Source organism: Staurois parvus, unplaced genomic scaffold, assembly GCF_062004578.1.
Source record: "Staurois parvus isolate SC_StPar_1 unplaced genomic scaffold, SC_StPar_1.0 ptg000575l, whole genome shotgun sequence".
In the NCBI taxonomy this organism is placed as follows: domain Eukaryota; kingdom Metazoa; phylum Chordata; class Amphibia; order Anura; family Ranidae; genus Staurois; species Staurois parvus.
Genome location: NW_028318371.1, coordinates 1,648,979 through 1,654,563, shown reverse-complemented (window position 1 = coordinate 1,654,563; position 5,585 = coordinate 1,648,979). Strand labels below are relative to the sequence as shown.

Genomic DNA, 5,585 nt, shown 5'->3' with positions numbered 1-5,585 from the left:
ATCACAGCGGCCTTTTACCACGTGATCAGCCGTGTCCAATGACACGCTGATCACCGGGAAGTTCAATTGCCGGTTCTCGGCTGCACTTCACGCTGTCAGATCGTGAGGAAAGTACTGCCGAGAACCGGCGGTTGTCAGAGCGGGGATCGGCACCGATCATCAGGGCACTGACGATCAGTGCCCTGATGATCGGTGCCCAGCAGTGCCACCCACAAGTTCTGCCCAGCAGTGCACCCACCTGTGCCCATAAGTGCCACCCACCTGTGCCCACCAGTGCCGCCCACCAGTGCAGCCCAGCAGTGCTGCCAGTCAGTGTCACCAGTCAGTGCCCAGCGGTTGTGCCAGTCAGTGCCCAGCAGTGATGCCAGTCAGTGCCACCTATCAGTGCCATCTATCAGTACCCATCATCAGTGTCACCTATCAGTCCCGCCTATCCGTGACACCTCATTAGTGCTGCCTATCAGTGCCGCCTATCCGTGACACCTCATTAGTACTGCCTATCAGTGCCCTTTAGTGCTGCCTATCAGTGCCGCCTATCAGTGCCACCTATTAGTGCCCATCAGTGCTACCTCATCAACGCACATCAGTGAAGGAGAAAAATTACCTGTTTGAAAAATTTTATAATAGAAACAAAGAAACTCTTTTTTTTTTAAATTTTTTGCAATTTTTTTGTTTATAGCGCAAAAAGTAAAGCGCCCAGCGGCGATAAATACCACCAAAAGAAAGCTCTATTTGTGAGAAAAAAATGATAAAAATTTCATATGGGTACAATGTTGCATGACCGCGCAATTGTCAATCAAAGTGCGGCAGCGCTGAAAGCTGAAAATTGTCCTGGTAAAGAAGGGGGTAGAAGTGCTCTGTAGGCGAGGGGTTAAACACTAAACACTTTTTATTGTTGTGGAACTCTGAGGGGGGGTCGCACTTTCCTGTCTCCCCCCCTCGTCTCTTACCGATCTTCCTCCACATAAGCGGCTTACCGGCTGCCGCTGCCCCGGGAGTGATGGACGTGTAACCAAGGAAGGTGAATCCGGGGGCACACGCGGTTCCTCCATCACGGCGCCAAGATTCCCTTGTTGTTTGCTCCAGTACTATACCGGCTTTTAGAGTGTGACTTTCGGACGAGAAGATGTGATTGGCTTGAAGAAAGAAAACTAATGCAGCCATCACATGGAAGGACTGCCATAACATCTGAAGTCAAAGGTTGCAAAGGTGTCTTTTCTCAGTTTGCTGGGAAGTCCTGGTTTAGGTGGCATAAAGATGAGTATAAGCCGTGATGAGGATACTTTGTGGTGTAGCGATACTTGCAGGAGTCGGGATTCTCCCATTCAGCATTCACTTTTGGTATAGAGAGCCATATCAGCCGGTCTAATATCAATGGTGCCCTGGTGCCACCTGCTGCTTTCATTTCCATCATTCACAAAGGATTGCAGTATGTTGAGGCAGAAGTGAGCATTGATGAGGATGGCACACTTTGTGACGGGAGGACGATGGAATCTCCCTGATTGATGCAGTTATACCTGATGTGGTACAGACAAGACAGCAGGCATACAGAGACAAGCTTGTGCAGCAACAGGCAGCCGCTGCAACGGCAAACAACCAGCAGCCACCTGCGAAGAATGGGGAAAATGCAGCAAACGGGGAAGAGAATGGAGGACAGGGACTGGCAGATAACCACACTGATAGGATGGAAGTTGATGGAGATGTAGAAATCCCATCTAGCAAAGCAGTAGTATTACGTGGTCAGGAATCAGAAGTGTTGGTTTGTGCCTGGAACCCAGTTAGTGATCTATTGGCATCAGGGTCAGGTGATTGGACGGCACGGATATGGAATCTCAGTGAAAACAGCACTAGTGCTTCAACACAGCTGGTCCTTAGACACTGTATACGAGGGGGGGGGACAAGATGGTCCTAGTAACAAGGATCCTTAGATTGGAATAGTGAAGGAAAACTTCTAGCAACTGGATCCTATGATGGCTTTGCCAGAATCTGGACAGAAGATGGAAACCTTGCAAGCACCTTGGGGCAACACAAAGGACCTATTTGCCTATTTGCCTTGAAATGGGACAAGAAATGGGACAAGAAAGGAAATATTATTTAAAGTGCAGGCGTAGACAAGACGACCATAATCTGGGACGCACACACAGGGGGGGCAAAACAACAGTTTCCTTTTCACACGGCACCAGCGTTAGATGTGGACTGGCAAAGTAACAACACGTTTGCATCATGCAGTACAGATATGTGCATTCATGTCTGCAAATTGGGACAAGACAGGCCAATAAACACATTCCAGGGACACACAAATGAAGTGACCGCAATAAAGTGGGATCCCACTGGTGACCTTCTTGCATCCTGTTCTGATGACATTATTATTATTATTATACAGTATTTATATAGCGCCAACAGTTTACTCAGCGCTGTACATTACAATGGGAGACAATACATGGGACAGTACAGTAACAATACAATAAAATACACGAGGGGTTTAAGGGCCCTTGTCAGGAATCCCAGAGATCACCACAGCGCACGAATCTGCACAGTTGTAGGATCCCAACAAGACATACAGGCAGGTGGGCACTAGGACCCTGGTGCGCCTGTCACCAATGATGGCCGGACAGGCACTAGGACCCAGGCGCACCTGTTGGCGCTGGGCGGGCTATTTAAACCAGCTCATGCAATGCTCACATTGCCGTATGGTCTTCATTCCTTGTTCCCTGCTCGTCTGTACCTGTGTGAGATACCTTGTTGCCGACCCTGCTTGATCCTGACCTCTGCTGACCGTCTCCTGCTCTGATCCCTGGCTCGTCTAACTATTCTTTTGCTTACTCCTGATTACCTGACCTCCTGTTGCTGAAACCTGGCTTGTGACCCGACTACTCTCTGTCTGCTGCTCTGTACCATTCTGCCTCTGCTGTTACCGACCCGGCCTGCCTGACTACGCTACACATACTCTGTCATCCATCCATCCTGCATGGATCCGCTCACCACTGCCCAGGTCTGCCAGCCTCTTCACATCAGGCTCTCTTCCGATACATACCTCCGGTGGTTCACTCTACCACAGTCGGGTGTACTCAGGAGTCCCGACCTGGTCTCAGTCTGCTCCAAGTCCATCCCCACCATCAGGGTCCTTGGTGAATAAGCAGACTGGGGCTTAGACCCCGCACCCTGGGGAATCCCATTCTGTGGGTTGCTAGAGATACCGCCGGGTGGATCGTGACAGAACCATACGGCCATGACTGAGCCTGGAAGAGGACCATCCCCGCTGGACGATATATGCCAACATCTGGCGGCGCTCATCCAAGCGGTTAAAATGCTACAGGAGGGTTACACACATCTGGAAGGTCGTATTCAGACGCTAGCCTCGCCGGCATCCACATCTCAGAAACCGGTTACTCCATCTTCGACCAGGAACCCCTCGGAACCTCTTGTCGGAGCAATGGTCTCAATGCCTCCACCGGAACCCCATGTACCGATGCCAGAACGATTCAATGGGGATCGAGGAAAATTCAGGGCATTCCTCAATGCATGCCAACTATACTTTGAGCTGCAGCCGCGGACATTTTCTGCAGAATCTGTGAAGGTGGGGTTCATTATATCCCTACTGCAAGATGAACCCCAGGGCTGGGCCCACCGACTACTCGAGATCCTCCATCCACATCTGGATTCGGTAACAACGTTTTTTAAAGCAATGGCGGTGTTATATGACGACCCGCAGCGGGCAGCATCGGCTGAAACAGCCCTGCATACACTCAGACAAGGTCGCTGAGCAGCGGAAGAGTACGCCTCGGAGTTCAGACGTTGGATGGGGGACACCCATTGGAATGATGCAGCCCTGCATGGGCTTATCCGAGTCACTTAAAGACAAACTAGCCAGAGTGGGCATACCCGATACCTTAGAAGACCTCATAACTCTGGCCGTCCAGATTGACTGCAGATTGCGGGAACGCTAGGTCCAGCCAGGGTCAGAGACCAACATGGGTACTACCTAGCATTCCGTTCCAGTCTACCTCTCCTGTTGGGAATCGGAACCCGGAAGCCACCGAGATGCCCGAACCCGTGCAATTGGGATTGACGCGACCGTCATTAACGGTTGAAGAACGCCAGAGACGTCGGGCAAACAATCTCTGTACTGCGGGGGAGCAGGTCATGTGGTACGCTCCTGCCCTGCCAAACTGAGTAAGTGTGCCTCTGTTTTTTCTGCTGTATCTCCCACCTGTCTTAATAAGTCGAATTACTTAGCCGTGCCTATCTCCTTCCAGCTTCCTGGAAGGACCGTGTCAGCGACAGCAATCATTGACTCAGGATCTTGTAGCTGCTTTATAGACCTAGACTTTGCATTTTATATTTGTTGGCACATTTCATGTGTGCCCGCCATTAGAAGTGGGTGGATGCAGGGAGGTTTCTAATGGTGGGCATACCACACACTTTTTCTGGCACAGATTTCTTCTCTTTTTTTTCATTCAGCCCACAGGCTGCATAAAGAAAAAAAGAACATAGCATATATATCCAACAAGGACCAGCGACGTACTGGTACATCACTGGACTTTGAATGGTTATACCAGGGTGATGCCTGCAGCTGCAGGCATCATCTTGGTATAATTTTTTTCAGCCGGCAATGGGCTTTCATGTAAAAGCATTCCTAGTGGTTAATTAGCTGCAGGATTGCCTTTACAAGCAGTGGGAGAAAATGCACCCCCCTCCCCCTCCCTGAGATAGCATTAAAAGTGATTAAAAAAAAAAAATTAAAGGGACAGAGTAAAAATAATTAAATAAATCAGAAAAAAAGAAAAAGAAAAAAAAAAAAAGGACCCTCGCCCATCCGCACACGCGCACACCTGCGCTCGTGAGCGTTAACCCTGTGCCAGTATGGAAACAGCGATTGCACCATGCATGTGAGGTATCGCCATGAACATCAGATCAAGCGCAGTAATTATAGCTCTAGACCTCCTCTGTAAATCTAAAATGGTAGCTTGTAAAGGCTTTTAAAGCTCTGCCTATAGATATTAAAAATGTATGCAGTTTGTCGCCATTGCACAGGGCATGCGTAATTTTAAAGCATGTCATGTTTGGTATCAATTTACTCAGCATAGCATCATCTTTTATATCATACCAAATAATTGGCCAATATATTGTGTTTTTGTGCATTAAAATTAAAAAAAGTGTATATTTTTCAAAACAATTGCATTTGAAAAATCGCTGTGTAAGTAATATGTGAGATAAAAAATTGCACCACCCACCATTTTATTTACTAGGGTGTCTGCTCTAAAAAAATATATAATGTCTGGGGGTTCACTTTAATTTCCTAGCAAAATACTGATTTTTTTAATGTGAACAAAAAGTGTCAGAAAAGGCTTGGTCTTCAGGTGGTTAGAAGAGTGAGTGATGTGTGGCATAAGCTTCTAATGCTGGGCATAAAATGCCCCCACCCCTCAAAATGACCCCTTTTTGGAAAGTAGACACCCCAAACTATTTGCTGAGAGGAATGTTGAATCAATAGAAGAATTTATTTTTTTACCACAAGTTTTTGGAAAATGACCAAAAAAAAAAAAATTACACAAAATTGTCATTGAAATAATTTATTGCTCACA

The 5,585-nt window shown here is 47.8% G+C and overlaps 1 pseudogene; it reads left to right on the top strand.

Moving 5' to 3' along the window:
• The first annotated feature begins 1,257 nt into the window (after nt 1-1,257).
• LOC149450312 (F-box-like/WD repeat-containing protein TBL1XR1-A pseudogene) lies at nt 1,258-4,320 on the top strand (annotated as a pseudogene).
• The last annotated feature ends 1,265 nt before the right edge of the window (nt 4,321-5,585 follow it).